Source organism: Bombina bombina, chromosome 7 (assembly GCF_027579735.1).
Source record: "Bombina bombina isolate aBomBom1 chromosome 7, aBomBom1.pri, whole genome shotgun sequence".
In the NCBI taxonomy this organism is placed as follows: Eukaryota; Metazoa; Chordata; class Amphibia; order Anura; family Bombinatoridae; genus Bombina; species Bombina bombina.
In genome coordinates this window covers 341348554-341365836 of record NC_069505.1, presented here as the reverse complement: position 1 = coordinate 341365836, position 17283 = coordinate 341348554, and positions in this window count along the sequence as shown.

Below are 17283 nucleotides of genomic sequence, written 5' to 3'. Positions count from 1 at the left end.
ACAAAGTGAACACATCTTAAAGTTTAAAAACTGTTTGTTAGTTTATGTAAATGATAGTTATATTTTTAAAAAAAACTTTTTTTGCTTCAAAAATGCACAGTAACTTACACACAAACAAACATTTAACATAATTATAGAATTAAGTCACCAATGTGAATCCGCCCTCCAAAGGCCAACCACCCTGATGTTATGTGTAAATATTATAGCTTCACAATAACCGCAAACAAACCAGGATTTCTTCAAAGTGAGTCAAGTTTATTGATATTTCGGGGAGTGAACCTCCCCTTCCTCAGAACATAAAGTGTACAAATACACACAAACTTAAATAAGTAAACTAATAAACAGTAACCTCCTACATCCTGTTAAAAAAAGGCGCCAACATTACATCATGTCCGGTTTCACCCTGATTCAACCCAGAAGTTTACAAATCAAACCCTGCCGGTGTCATAATGGCCTATTCTAATTGCCTAGTGTTCAACATCAAATACTTTTATTAACATATTCCATCTCTACAATGTGCATATTTCTGTGTCCACACCTTTATGCATCAACTCAAGATATCAAAAAGCAACTCTTTGTAACCCTTACCTCCTCCGTGATCGCTGCATACTACTAGCGTGCATCTGGAATCGGAAGTTACGTCACTTCCGGTTAGTGCGGAGAAACGTCAGTGCTAACGTTATTCCGTAATAATGTTTATCAACTTTCTTTTTAGTAGGTTAAAATTTGGATTCACGTCTTGCAATGTAAAAGCCTCGACTAACACACCTATCTTGGTGTTGGAAGAATTCCCTCACTTTCAATTGTCTGGTAAATCTATGCATGTCTATCATGAAATCAAGATCACTAATCCTCTTGTTAGGAACAAAGGAGAGGCCTTTAATGAGCAGGCTCCTTTCATGTTCATTGAGGATGTGTGAGCTTAATGGGACAGTCTACACCAGAATTTTTATTGTTTTAAAAGATAGATCCCTTTATTACCCATTTCCCAGTTTTGCATAACCAACACAGTTATAATAATATACTTTTAACCTCTGTGATTATCTTGTATCTAAGCCTCTGCAAACTGCCCCTTTTTTCACTTCTTTTGAGAGACTTGCAGTCTAGCCAATCAGTGCCTGCTCCCAGATTACTTCATGTGCACGAGCACAGTGTTATCTATATGAAATATGTGAACTAACACCCTCTAGTGGTGAAAAACTGTTAAAATGCAATCTGAAAGAGGTGGGCTTCAAGGTCTAAGAAATTAGCATATGAACCTCCTAGGTTAAGCTTTCAACTAAGAATACCAAGAGAACAAAGCAAAATTGGTGGTAAAAGTAAATTGTAAAATTGTTTAAAATTGCATGCTCTATCTGAATCATGAAAGTTTATTTTGGCCTAGACTGTCCCTTTAAGTTGATGATTATATCTGCTTCCTCCATTGCCTGCCCCTGTGTGGGAGTCTGTGGCCGACCCTTCTGCAACCTAATCACTCATTTCAGGGATCTGTTGGTCATTTCAAATCCAGTAAGGAGTTATACAGAGAAGGACCGGATTAGTACAAGAAAGGGGTGCTTTCAGTGCCCAAATTGCACAACATGTAATGCCATGATAGCCACAAAGAAGTGTAATCATCAGCATGGAAACCAGGTGTATACAATTAATCATCCATTGACTTGCACTACGATGTTTGTGATGTATTTGATCATTTGTCCATGTGGCCTTTACTATGTGGGCAAGACCCAAGGTACCATACGAGAGAGAATGGCTAATCATCGAACTGCCATCAGATCAGCACTAAAGAAAGGAGAATCTGATCAACCGGTGGCACGCCGCTGGTTGATAGCAAAACACTTGGTAGCTGCAATCAAATTGATCCTGATCGATCATATTCCTAGACAAACCTGAGGACGGGATAGGAATAAGCCACTACTAAGAAGAGAAGCACAATGGATGTTTTGATTAGGGACTATAGACCCGAAGGGACTGAACTCCCCACTGGATTTTGGTGCTTTGACTTAAGATTGTTACATGATGTGAGGCAGATGGTTTACTGCATGTGTTCCTTGGTGTCACAGCACCTGTAGGTTGTGGATGGGGACCGTATGGGGTGGCCTCCCGCCTTTTGGTGGGATGTCTTCCCTAATTTACTGTTTTGAGTACTGCGGGATGTTGTGGATCATGTTTTGGTTCACGCCACCACCCCTTTCTCCCCCCTAGACCTGGATGGCTGTGCAGTTGTTGCACCTTGGAAACATGCGGACACTAAATGTCTTGTATCATAATAGTCAGCACGTACTAAGCTAATGCAGGGTTATACAAGTAGTTGCATGCGAGTGTATACAAGTGATGTGTACTTAATAATGTATGAAGTGAAATACGTATGGCTGGGGACACGCTAGACACGAGCTCGGTACATCATATGAATGTACAGTGCAGGTGCCCGTGTGTTTAAATATAAGGTACAAGCTGTTATCCGTCTTTCTTGTTTGTCCAATTTTTAATTCTGTTTTGCCTCTATTTATGTGTGATTCACTATGATTTTTGATGGCACCATTTCCATTGTTCCACGAGTGTATTGTTAATATTATACTACTTGTTCAGTTAAGGTGTAAACGTTTTCGTCTAGGACACTTGTGATGATTATGAGGAACAAATGTGACACAAGAAAGTTGATAAACATTATCACGGAATAATGTCAGCACTGACATTACTCCGCACTAACCGGAAACGGAAGTGTGGTACCTTCCGATTCCGGATGAACGCTAGTAGTATGTAGCGATCACGGAGGAGGTAAGGGTCACAAAGAGTTGCTTTTTGGTTCCTTGAGTTGATGCATAAAGGTGTGGACACAGAAATATGCGCATTGTAGAGATGGAATATGTTAATAAAAGTATTTGATGTTGAACACTAGGCAATTAGAATAGGCCGTTATGACACCGGAAGGATTTGATTTGTAAACTTCCGGCCCGGGTTGAATCAGGGTGAAACCGGACATGATGTAATGTTGGCGCCTTTTTTGAACAGGATGTAGGAGGTTACTGTGTATTAGTTTACTTATTTAAGTTTGTGTGTATTTGTACACTTTATGTTCTGAGGAAGGGGAGTCACTTTGAAGAAATCCTGGTTTGTTGTTTGCTGTTATTGTGAAGATATATATATATATTATTATTTTTGGTAGATCAATTCTGAGCGTCAGCAGGTATCGTCAGTGTTTTTTTCTTCCAATTATTGCATCCCTAAAATGCTTCTGCCATTAATAATCCTCAAACGTGAAATTGTTATCTGCCTTGTTAATCTCCCCATTTTGTAATCCAAAATCCAAATGTGCTGGATTAATTAATGCCAAACAATAAAATTGTGGTTTTGTGAGTTTAGCAGTTATATCACAGGTTGAAGGACTATTGTATGTTTAATGATTTCTTTAAAAGGGACAGTCTACACCAGAACTGTTATTGTTTAAAAAGATAGATAATCTGTTTATTACCCATTCCCTTAGCTTTGCATAACCAACACTGTTATATTAATACACTTTTTACCTCTATGATTACCTTGTATCTAAGCCTATGCAGACTGCCAGTTCTTTTCTATTCCAGTTCTTTTTACAGACTTGCATTTTAGCCAATCAGTGCTGACTCCTAAATAACTCCACTGGGGTGAACACAATGTTATCTATATGGCACAAATTATGTAGCACTGTCTAGCTGTGAGAAACTGCCAAAATGCACTGAGATAAGAGGCAGTCTTCAAGGGCTTGGAAGTTAGCATATGAGCCTACCTAGGTTTAGCTTTCAACAAAGAATACTGAGCAAATACCGAAACAACTGTAACATAGGTACATAGGGTACTTGGTTATTGGTCAAAAGTGATGTCTAAGGTTTATTAAGCGCTTTTATTTGAGTTTATGTGAAAATGGCCCTATAAGTATGCAATTAATTATTGAGAATTTGGATTGTAATTAGAAAAACAGGCCTAGCACATGTTAAATACAGAGCAATTTTTTTAGTGAACTAAAAACAAATAAAGTGCTGATGATAGCCGTCTAGTAACACTGCCAATTAGAAGCGTAGGTGGAGAAGCGCTGGTCCACTTATCAGATCTCTGGGTTTTCACTACAAGGCCCCATCAGTTGATCTCACTAAGAATGTTCCATGAGATCTGGGGGTGGGGGTGCACAAAAAAAGTTTTGGAGAGGGCAGTTCTGTTAATCAAGGGAAACCCTACATTCTGCAAATGGGATGGAACTCTACGGGTTACCTTGCCAACCCACATTTTTTTTAAACTACATTTCCCATGATGCTTAGGCACTCTGCAGTCTAGTTGTGCATCATGGGAAACGTAGTTCTGAAACATCAGGGGGGGCCCAAGGATCTTTACTATCACACCAAATTTCAAGTAACCATTCTTCTTTATGCTGGAGGAACTGTGGCAAGGCAGGTTTTAATGTCCATCTATTGTGGAGTTGTCTGGCCATTAACGCGCCATGGATCAAGGCGTTCTCGCTATGCACCCAATTGGGGTATTTTTATGTGCAGATATTCCCTGCCTGCACTATTTCACTTTTTCAAGAAAGACATACATAGGGCACAAATAACTAACTATTTTTATATTCCTTGCGATTATACAATGTTTAGCTAGATCTTGGAAAAAGCCAAATTTTCCCTAATATGCATCATGTCTTGCATCTGATTTTTATTGTGTTATGTGGGAAAAAAAAAATGTATCTGCTTCCAAGAACAAATTAGATCTGTACTCCTGGATTGATTTTAGATGGTCTTTAGAGGGGCTGGACTGAAGAAAGTTGCCGATTTCTGTGAAAGTTGAGGGAGAGGGGGTTCCTTTATTTTTTTTCCTTCCTGACTTGACTTTGGTTTTATTAATATAAATCTAGTACTGATATTTACTTTATTGCCAAATTTATTCGGTTCATTCTTTCATCCATATGAGATTTTGGTTGATCAAAGATCATTACTACAATAGTTTAGTTGTATAATTTGATAAGGTTTTAAATCTTTAAACTTTTCTCCATTGTTCTGTATTTGGCAGAGTATCACAATCTACAATATCTAACGTCCCGGTTATACAGTGCCAGGTTATTTTTTTTCTTGTTTTTCTCTTTTAATCTTTGTTGCTTTTTTTTTTTTTTTTTTTTTTTTTTTTTTTTTTAAGGTCATCTGGTGTTTTGTTTTGTTACTTTGTGAATATTGTTTGTAGTCTTTAATTTACTTTATTAAACTCCTGAAGTTCTCATATAGGTTAACACTATGTATGTTTGACATATTGTTGTATACAAACTATTGTTTCCTTTTGAGTATGATTAACCACAATAAAAATAAATGGGAACAAATTCTGATGATAAACAGTGAAAATGGCTTATTGAATGTGCTCATCTGCAGCCACTAAGGGGACATTAAACGCTAAATACATTTTATAGGTATTTTAAGGTAATTCCCCACTTCCCTGTAGTCATGGGAGCCGCCATATTGAAATTTGGCTTCTACTACATTCCAATGCTGAGGTGTTGGAACATGTACATCAATTCTCCTTCAGGTACCTGCAATGAACCCTAAGTTCCAAAATGGACGCACCCATAGAGAGAGGTGAATGAAATATGTTTTGCGTCCTTCTTAAAGGGACAGTCTAGTCAAAATGAAATGTTCATGATTAAGATAAGGCATGTACTTTTAAACAACTTTCCAATTTACTTTTATCATCAAATTTGCTTTGCTCTCTTGGTATTCTTTGTGGAAAGTGAAATGTAGGAAGGCTCATATGCTAATTTCTAAGCCCTTGAAGGCCACCTGTTATCTGAATGCATGTGACAGTTTTCACAGCTAGAGGGTGTTAGCTCATGTGTGCCATATAGATAATATTGCGCTCACGCCCGTGGAGTTACTTATGAAAGGGCACTAATTGGCTAAAAGGCAAGTCTGTCAAAAAAACTAAAATATGGGGGCAGTCTGCAGAGGCTTAGATTCAAGGTAATCACAGAGGTAAAAAGTTTTTGTAAAACTGGGGAATGGGTTATAAAGGGATTATCTTTTTAAACAATAAAAATTCTGGAGTAGACTGTCCCTTTAACATGTTGATAAATATCAAACGATAATGGTGATCTAATCAAACCTTATTTGTTTGACTCTTGCAAAAGGTCCTGCTCATAAATTACAAGCATTGCAACTCCCACAGCAGTAACATGTAGCCACCAATAACTGGCACAATGCATGTGGCTCACTAGCAGAACTGCACATATGTGTTTAACCACTGGGTGTCAGTAACTGTTACATTAAAATCTGTGATCCACTAAATTTCAATAAAAATTGTATTTATATTCAATATATATATATATACCATATATCAATCTGGTACAACTTTGCTTCCCTTATATTCAGCTAGTGATACCCAAATTACTCTCGTTCCTGAACAATATAAAGAAGTTGTAAAGCATTCATATGTGCCTTGACACTAAGGTTATCAGTTAACTGTTGACACAATTATATGTAAAGTCTACTTACTGCAAGCACAGACCATCAAGAAATATTTACATTATGAAAGATAGTAATGTAATGATTAGTCGAGCAGCTTAAATATTTGTTCAGCTAACACTGAGTTAAGTTTTCTCACACATAATATTAATGTGCTGTTTAAGTGAGCATGGAGTCAATCATTTACATTTCACAGCATGCTGTTAATTTAAGCCCTTGAACTGTCATAATAGAAAGCAAGAATGTATTTCTACATATAGCATCGCAGCCTCTTGCTAAAAACAAGACAATTCTTAATTTTAATTGATTGTATAGTTATGCACTTTAAGACATAATATATAAAATTAAAGGGACACTGAACCCAATTTTTTTCTATCATGATTCAGATAGAGCATGCAATTTTAAGCAACTTTCTAATTTACTCCTATTATCAAATTTTCTTCATTCTCTTGGTATCTTCATTTGAAATGCAATTATGTAAGTTTAGATGCCGGCCCTTTTTTGGTGAACACACTGTGTTGTTCTTGCTGATTGGTGGGTAAATTCACCTACCAATAAACAAGTGCTTTCCATGGTCTGAACCAAAAAAATAGCTTAGATGCCTTCTTTTTCAAATAAAGAAAGCAAGAGAATGAAGAAAAATTGATAATAAGAGTAAATTCGAAAGTTGTTTAAAATTGCATGTTCTATCTGAATCACGAAAGAAAAAATGTGGGTTCAGTGTCCCTTTAATCTTAAAAACAGATGCACTTTCATTCATTACATTTTTTTTAAAACAGTTCCTTAATAAAAAAATTGCTTGTCCCATTCGGCATCCAATTCATGGGGCACGCAACAATTGGATGAAGCCGTATTTGTCATCGATCATCTAAAAACAGTATGAGATGCAGGCGGAGAAATTGCAGGATGTTTGCCATAACTAAACAGTAATTATTTTACAAAGGAACCGTCTTTAAAAAATGTAATGAATGAGAGTGCACCTGTTTTTAAGGTTTTTAAACAATCATTTAAATAATGAAACTTGTCATTCTGTTGTTACATTTGCAAATCTAGAGCAGAAATCTGATACATAAAGAAGAAAATAACTCTGAGCACATAATACCTACACAAACGTAATGTAAGCTAACTCATTTGTAAAAAGTATCCCAAAAATGTTTATTTTACGATTGAGACACAGCATATCATTTAAAAAAGTTTCCAATTTACTTGGATACCTAGGTAAGGTGTCCGGTGCACTACATGGCAGGAAATAACGCTGCTATCTAGTGATCTTGCAAATGGATAATATTCTTGCATAACTGCTGTCATATAGTGCTCCAGACGTGCACGCTCCTGAGTTTACCTCCCTGCTATTTAACAACAGATACCAAGAGAACGAAGAAAATTTGATAATAGAAGTAAATTAGAAAGTTGGTTAAAATTGCATGCTCTATCTGAATCATGAAATAAACATTTTCGGTTTCATATCACTTTAAAGCTTAAAGGGACATAAATACTCATATGCTAAATCACTTGAAACTGATGCAGTATAACTGTAAAAAGCTGACAGGAAAATATCACCTGAGCATCTCTATGTAAAAGAGGAAGATATTTTACCTCACAATCTCCTCAGCCCAGCAGAGTAAGTTCTGTGTAAAAAGTTATACTCAGTTACTGCCCAGCTGCAGGTAAAAAAAAAAAAGAAGAAGAAGAAATGAACAGCAGCCAATCAGCATCAACGGTGCTGAGGTCATGAACTCTTTTACTGTGATCTCATGAGATTTGACTTAACTCTCATGAGATTTCATAGTAAGCTTCCTTTACCTGATTGGTGAAATAATATGAGAGTTCACGAGGCTCATCCTTTCAGCTGTCCCAGGACAGACACACTAAAATGCTGCTTAGAAATCCTTTACAATGGGAGGTGGCTACTGAGGAACTTTTGAGGTAAAATATCTTTCTTTTTTACATAGAGATGTTCAGGTGATATTTTCTAGTCAGCTTTTTACAGCTATGCTGCATCACTTTAAAGTGTTTCAACATTTAGGTATTATGGCCCTTTAACAATAAAATCACTTCCTAAGTATTGGGACGACTGCTTGATCCCTGCTATGTTCTGGCATTGTGCATAGTTACCCTAGTAATAATTTAGGAGCCGTAAAGTCAAAATAAAACTTTCATGACTCAGGTAGACCATGCAATTTGAAACTTTCCAATTTACTTCTATTATCAAATGTCTTTCTTTTTTTAGTATCATTTGTTGAAGGCCATATCTACATGGCTCAGAAGAAGCAATGAACTACTGGAAGCTAGCGGAATACATCAGGTGAGCCAATGTGTACGGCATCCAATCACCAGCTTGCTCCGAGTAGCGCTTTGCTGATCCCGATCCTGCCTAAGTTTTACCCTTCACTGAAGGATGCCAAGAGAATGAAGCAAACTAGACAATAAAATAATATTTGTACGTTGTTTAAAATGTCATGTTCTGTCTGAATCATGAAATTAATTCTGACTTTATTGTCCCTTTTTTAATTCATTACATTTAAATACATTTAATCATTTATTAGTGATAACTAACTGACTTTTACTGTTCACAGACAAACTGCCAATGGACCTCATTGTTAATGCAACATTGTGTTTGAAATTCATAGCGGATCACTTCACCTATCTTTAGTTTTGTTATTGGTTAGAAGGACAGTAAAGCGGCTTGTTATTACAAGCCATTTCTGTTGTGTTGTAAAAAAAAACAGTGATGGTGAACCTTGATTTCCCATGATGCTAAATCACTCTGAAGTCCAGTCGAGCATCATGGGAAATGTAGGTCTGAAACATCTGAGCAGGGATAGGCATGGACCAAGGCTGTGGCAGACATTTTCAAAAGCACAAACCTTAGTGAAGGACACCAAGGTACATTTCAAATTGAAAACATTAAAAAAAAAAGCTATTTGAGTTTAAACATGCATGGGATAAGCATAAGGCTATGCTAGATATAAGATAAGGCCAGGAACTAATAAAAGTATTCAGAAAAATGGGCAGACTATATGGACAGAATGGTTCCTATCTGCCAACACATTCTATGTTTCTATAAGTCAGAAGAGCAGCACTTTGCCGAATGTTGAGCGTCACTCCCCTGGTCTAGTGCCACAACAAAAGCTTACAGATTTTGGGATGCCCTCAGAGTTACATGGGTGAGGTGAGGTCTACAGCTCCCAGAACTTTGGGCATTCTCCGCATGAGTAAGTTACTTTTTTCACACTATGGGGCCTATCTACCCGTGTCTGAAGACTCGCCAAAAAACAACAGTTATGAAGCAGCGGTCACAAAGACCGCTGTTCCATAACCTGTCCACCTGCTCTGATGAGGCGGACAGGAATCACCGGAATTCAACCCGATCGAGTACGATCAGGTTTATTGACACCCCCTGCTGGCGGCCGATTGGCCGCGAGTCTGCAGGGGGCGGCGTTGCACCAGCAGCTCTTGTGAGCTGCTGGTGCAATGCTGAATACGGAGAGCGTATTGCTCTCCGCATTCAGCGCTGTCTTGCGGACCTGATCCGCACTGTCGGATCAGGTCCATAAGACATTTGTTAAATAGAGGCCCCTTAGCCAACACATTGATAAATAAAAGGAATTAACATTTGCCTAGCTCAGTCAGGAAATGATTTAAAATGGATTACTGTGCTAACATGTTACTTTGCTGACTGAAAACTACCAGACATATCTACAGGCCCACCTCCAATTTAAACTGGGTTGATAATCTCCCTAAAACTTTATAGAATGTTATGGCTGGACAATTTTAATCAGAAAGAAAAGATATACTAAGGTTTAGTATACATAATCGCCAACCAAAGCTCATACTGCAATGTATCATTTTTTGCAGATAAGGCTCTTTAGGTTCCAGCCATCTAGAATGTTTTTAATCAGAATTCATTATTTCAAAAACTTATGGAAATTCAGTGAAAAGAAGAAATTTGAATTTTCCCAAATTTAGAAAAAAATTCTCCATGTCACAGTGCATCCTGTGTCCCTGGAGATTTATATGCAAAGGTAAAGCAGTAAAAGATTTTTAACAGGCATCCAAGGTTCATTAAGTAATAGTTCTACAAACAGATTTTCCTTTTCCTATTATTTGATCAGAAAGAAAAAATATACTAAGGTTATGTTATTGTGAATAAAGTTAGTGGCTTGTTTTCAAGACTGCTGCGACAGTCTACACCAGAATATGTTTTTGTTTTAAAAGATAGATAATCCCTTTATTACCCATTCCTTAGCTTTGCATAACCAACACAGTTATATTAATACAATTTTTACCTCTGTGATTATCTTGTATCTAAGACTCTGCAAACTGCCCCTTATTTCAGTTCTTTTGACAGACATGCATTTTAGCTGATCAGTGCGGGCTCCTAGGAACTCCATGTGCATGAGCACAGTGTTATCTATATGAAACACAAGAACTAACATCCTCTAGTGGTGAAAAACTGTCAAAATGCACTGAGCTAAGAGGCGGCCTTCAAGGGCTTAGAAATTAGCATATGAACCTCCTAGATTTAGCTTTCAACTAAGAATACCAAGAGAGCAAAGCAAAACTGGCGATAGAAGTAAATTGGAAAATTGTTTAAAATTACATTCCCTATCTGAATAATGAAAGTTTGTTTTGGACTAGACTGTCCCTTTAACCGGAACTCAAGCAACCGGCACACTCAAGCAACCAGAAAAATAAAGATACTGTACATTAAAATTAACACTAACTTTGCTCTGCATCTCCCTTTCTCTATAGTGGGCTCTCAAAGGTGAAAGAAATCCCTTTCAGTGCCACCAGAACCTACTTAACTGCTCTTGAAAGTTGTAAGCAAAAGGAAGTCTGAGAATTAGACATCACGCTGCCACTGGGTGCCTGGGACTGAATGGAGGCAGCATTAATATTATTAATAATTTGCTTTTATTTACTGTATTTAAATATTAATATCAAGTAAATACAGTGTTTATAGTATGGGTTATAGAACTAGTTAGGCCTATTTTTAATAGTAACTCTCAAGCAACCACAAACTAAACTTATCCGAAATCTACCAATCCCATGGGTACCGGAGTTTACTGTATATATTTTCTTTCTGATTAAATATATTTTATATAAATCTCCATGGATGGACACAGGCTGCACTCGTACATTTCTTCTTATCAAATGCCTACTCAAACTATAGATGACAACTGGAATCTGTCAGGAACTCCTTCTAATTTAACACCACCAAGACATTATTTTTTTATTTAAAAAAAACAAACTATGGGATAGAGTTTTTTCCCCCCAAATTTGAGGACTTGTTCTTCGCACACACTGAATTTCCAAAAGTTTTTTAAATAATGAATTCTGATATCTGATTAAAAATATTCTAGAACCTAAAAAGCCTTATTAATTATCAGACTCATCACCAGCACAAGGTATCTTTTCTCTTTTTTCTGTTATGTAATGTTACTGTACTTGAAAGCTGAGCAGCAGGTTTGGAAAAATTATAGATTTGATTTTAGTATCCGCTTGCATTGGGTTGGTGTTGGTGATTATTGCTAGACATTTGAAACTGCTAGTTACTATATCAAGCTATAGGTTTAGGGTTGATATTTTTTCATAAGGACTTATTTAAAGGGACATGAAACCAAATTTTTTTTCTTCCATGATTTAGAAAGCATGTGATTGTAAACAACTTTCTAATTTACTTCTATTATATAATTTGCTTCATACTCATGATGCCCTTTGATGAAAAAACACAATTTATGCTTACCTGATAAAATTATTTCTCTTGTGGTGTATCCAGTCCACGGATCATCCATTACTTGTGGGATATTCTCATTCCCAACAGGAAGTTGCAAGAGGACACCCACAGCAGAGCTGTAATATAGCTCCTCCCCTAACTGTCATAGCCAGTCATTCGACCGAAAACAAGCCGAGAAAGGAGGAACCATAGGGTGTAGTGGTTACTGTAGTTTAAATTTAAAAATTACCTGCCTTAAGATGACAGGGCGGGCCGTGGACTGGATACACCACAAGAGAAATAAATTTATCAGGTAAGCATAAATTGTGTTTTCTCTTGTAAGGTGTATCCAGTCCACGGATCATCCATTACTTGTGGGATACCAATACCAAAGCTAAAGTACACGGATGAAGGGAGGGACAAGGCAGGAACTTAAATGGAAGGAACCACTGCCTGTAAAACCTTTCTCCCAAATATAGCCTCCGAAGAAGCAAAAGTATCAAATTTGTAAAATTTTGAAAAAGTATGAAGTGAAGACCAAGTCGCCGCCTTGCAAATCTGTTCAACAGAAGCCTCATTTTTAAAGGCCCAAGTGGAAGCCACAGCTCTAGTGGAATGAGCTGTAATCCTTTCAGGAGGCTGCTGTCCAGCAGTCTCATAGGCTAAGCGGATTATGCTTCTTAGCCAAAAAGAAAGAGAGGTTGCCAAAGCCTTTTGACCTCTCCTCTGTCCAGAGTAGACAACAAACAAAGCAGATGTTTGACGAAAATCTTTAATAGCTTGTAAGTAAAACTTTAAAGCACAGACCACGTTCAGATTGTGTAACACAAGGATGGAACCACAATCTCTTGATTGATATTCTTGTTAGATACCACCTTAGGTAAGAACCCAGGTTTGGTACGCAGGACTACCTTATCCGTATGAAAAATCAGATAAGGAGAATCACATTGTAAGGCAGATAGCTCAGAGACTCTACGAGCCGAGGAAATAGCTACCACAAAAAAAAAAAAGAACTTTCCAAGATAAAAGTTTGATATCTATGGAATGAAGAGGTTCAAACGGAACTCGTTGAAGAACCTTAAGAACCAAGTTTAAGCTCCATGGTGGAGCAACAGGTTTAAACACAGGCTTGATTCAAACTAAAGCCTGACAAAATGCCTGAACGTCTGGAACATCTGCCAGACGCTAGTGCAAAAGAATAGACAGAGCAAAAATCTGTCCCTTTAAGAAACTAGCTGACAATCCTTTTTCCAAACCTTCTTGGAGAAAAGATAAAATCCTAGGAATCCTGACCTTACTCCATGAGTAACCCTTGGATTCACACCAAAAAAGATATCTACGCCATACCTTATGGTAAATTTTCCTGGTGACAGGCTTTCGTGCCTGTATTAAGGTATCAATAACTGACTCGGAGAAGCCACGCTTTGATAAAATCAAGCATTCAATCTCCAGGCAGTCAGCCTCAGAGAAATTAGATTTGGATTGTTGAAAGGACCCTGAAGTAGAAGGTCCTGTCTCAGAGGCAGAGACCATGGTGGAAAGGATGACATGTCCACTAGATCTGCATACCAGGTCCTGCATGGCCACGCAGGTGCTATCAGAATCACCGATGCTCTCTCCTGCTTGATCTTGGCAATCAGTCGAGGGAGCAGAGGAAACGGTGGAAACACATAAGCCAGGTTGAAAGACCAGGGCGCTGCTAGAGTATCTATCAGTGTCGCCTTGGGATCCCTGGACCTGGATCCGTAACACGGAAGCTTGGCGTTCTGGCGAGACGCCATGAGATCCAGTTCTGGTTTGCCCCAACGGAGAATCAGTTGTGCAAATACCTCCGGATGGAGTTCCCACTCTCCCGGATGAAAAGTCTGACGACTTAGAAAATCCGCCTCCCAGTGCTCTACACCTGGGATATGGATAGCTGATAGGTGGCAAGAGTGAATCTCTGCCCAGTGAATTATTTTTGAAACTTCTAACATCTCTAGGGAACTTCTTGTTCCCCCTCGATGGTTGATGTAAGCTACAGTCGTGATGTTGACCGACTGAAATCTGATGTACCTCAGAGTTGCTAACTGAGGCCAAACCTGAAGAGCCTTGAATATCGCTCTTAGTTCCAGAATATTTATTGGAAGGAGAGACTCCTCCTGAGTCCACGATCCCTGAGCCTTCAGGGAGTTCCAGACTGCACCCCAACCTAGAAGGCTGGCATTTGTTGTTACAATAGTCCTATCTGGCCTGCGAAGGTCATACCTTTGGACAGATGGACCCGAGATAGCCACCAGGGAAGAGGATCCCTGGTCTCTTGGTCCAGATTCAGTTGAGGGGCCAAATCTGTGTAATCCCCGCTCCACTGACTGAGCCTGCATAGTTGCAGCGGTCTGAGATGTAAGCGTGCAAACGGCACTATGTCCATTGCCGCTACCATTAAGCCGATTACTTCCATACACTGAGCCACCAAAGGGCGCGGAATGGAATGAAGAACCCGACAGGAATTTAGAAGCTTTGATAACCTGGACTCCGTCAAGGTAAATTTTCATTTCTACAGAATTTATCAGAGTCCCTAGAAAGGAAACTCTTGTGAGTGGGGATAGAGAACACTTTTCCTCGTTCACTTTCCACCCATGCGACCTCAGAAATGCCAGTACTACGTCCGTATGAGACTTGGCAATTTGGAAGTTTGACGCCTGTATCAGGATGTCGTCTAAATAAGGGGCTACTGCTATGCCCCGCGGCCTTAGGACCGCCAAAAGCGACCCTAGAACCTTTGTAAAGATTCTTGGGGCTGTAGCTAATCCAAAGGGAAGAGCTACAACTGGTAATGCCTGTCTTGAAAGGCAAACATGAGAAACCGATGATGATCTTTGTGTATCGGAATGTGAAGATAAGCATCCTTTAGATCCACTGTAGTCATATATTGACCCTCCTGGATCAGTGGTAGGATGGTACGAATAGTTTCCATCTTGAACGACGGAACTTTGAGGAATTTGTTTAAGATCTTTAGATCCAAAATCGGTCTGAAGGTTCCCTCTTTTTTGGGAACCACAAACAGATTTGAGTAAAAACCCTGTTCCTGTTCCTCCTTTGGAACTGGATGGATCACTCCCATAACTAGGAGGTCTCGTACACAGTGTAAGAATGTCTCACTCTTTATCTGGTTTGCAGATAATTGTGAAAGGTGAAATCTCCCTTTTGGGGGGGAAGCTTTGAAGTCCAGAAGATATCCCTGGGATATAATTTCCAACGCCCAGGGATCCTGAACATCTCTTGCCCACGCCTGGGCGAAGAGTGAAAGTCTGCCCCCTACTAGATCCGTTACCGGTTAGGGGGTCGTTCCTTCATGCTGTCTTAGAGGCAGCAGCAGGCTTTTTTGACCTGCTTACCTTTTTTCCAGGTCTGGTTTGGTCTCCAGACCGTCTTGGATTGAGCAAAAGTTCCCTCTTGTTTATTATTAGAGGAAGTTGATGCCGCACCTGCCTTGAAGTTTTGAAAGGCACGAAAATTAGACTGTTTGGCCCTAGATTTGGACCTGTCCTGAGGAAGGGCACAACCTTTTCCTCCCGTGATATCAGCAATAATCTCCTTCAAACCAGGCCCGAATAGGGTCTGCCCCTTGAAGGGAATGTTAAGTAGCTTAGATTTTAAAGTCACGTCAGCTGACCATGATTTAAGCCATAGCGCTCTGCGCGCCTGTATAGCAAAACCAGAATTCTTAGCCGTTAGTTTATTCAAATGAACAATGGCATCAGAAATAAAATAATTGGCTAGCTTAAGTGCTCTAAGTTTGCCAAGTATGTCATCCAATGGAGTCTCTACCTGTAAAGCCTCTTCCAGAGACTCAAACCAGTACGCCGCAGCAGCAGTGACAGGGGCAATGCATGCAATGGGCTGTAGGATAAAACCTTGTTGAATAAATATTTTCTTAAGGTAACCTTCTAATTTTTTATCCATTGGCTCTAAAAAAGCACAACTGTCCTCGACAGGGATAGTAGTACGCTTTGCTAGAGTAGAAACTGCTCCCTCCACCTTAGGGACTGTCTGCCATAAGTCCCGTGTGGTGGCGTCTATTGGAAAACATTTTTCTAAAAATAGGAGGGGAAGAGAACGGCACACCTGGTCTATCCCATTCCTTATTAATAATTTCTGTAAACCTTTTAGGTATTGGAAAAACATCAGTACACACCGGCACTGCAAAGCATTTATCCAGTCTACAAAATTTCTCTGGCACTGCAATGGTATCACAGTCATTCAGAGCAGCTAAAACCTCCCTAAGTAACACGCGGAGGTGATCAAGCTTAAATTTAAATGTAGAAATATTAGAATCAGGTATCTTTCCTGAGTCATTAACATCACCCACTGACTGAAGCTCTCCTTCCTCAGCTTCTGCATATTGTGAGGCAGTATCAGACATGTTTCTTAAAGCGTCAGTATGCTCTGCATTTTCTCTCACCCCAGAGCTATCTCGCTAACCTCTAAGTTCAGGTAGTCTGGCTAATACCGCTGACAGTGTATTATCCATGACTGCCGCCATGTCTTGTAAAGTAAACGCTATGGGCGCCCTAGATGTACTTGGCGCCATTTGAGCGTGAGTCCCTTGGGCGGGAGTCAAAGGGTCTGACACGTGGGGAGAGTTAGTCGGCATAACTTCCCCCTCGTCAGATTCCTCTGGTGATAATTTTTTTAAAAACAGAATATGATCTTTATTGCATAAAATGAAATCAGTACATTTGGTACACATTCTAAGAGGGGGTTCCACCATGGCTTTTAAACATAATGAACAAGGAGTTTCTTCTATGTCAGACATGTTTATACAGAATAGCAATGAGACTAGCAAGCTTGGAAAACACTTTAAATCAAGTTAACAAGCAAATATAAAAAACGGTACTGTGCCTTTAAGAGAAACAAATTTTGTCAGAATTTGAAAAACAGTGAAAAAATACAGTAAATCAAACGAAATTTTTACGGTGTATGTAATAGGCTAGCAGAGCATTGCATCCACTTGCAAATGGATGATTAACCCCTTAGTTCAAAAAACGGATCAAAAAAACGAAATAGACTTTTTTTTTTTTTTTCTATTTTTTTTTTTTTTAAACAGTCACAACCAAC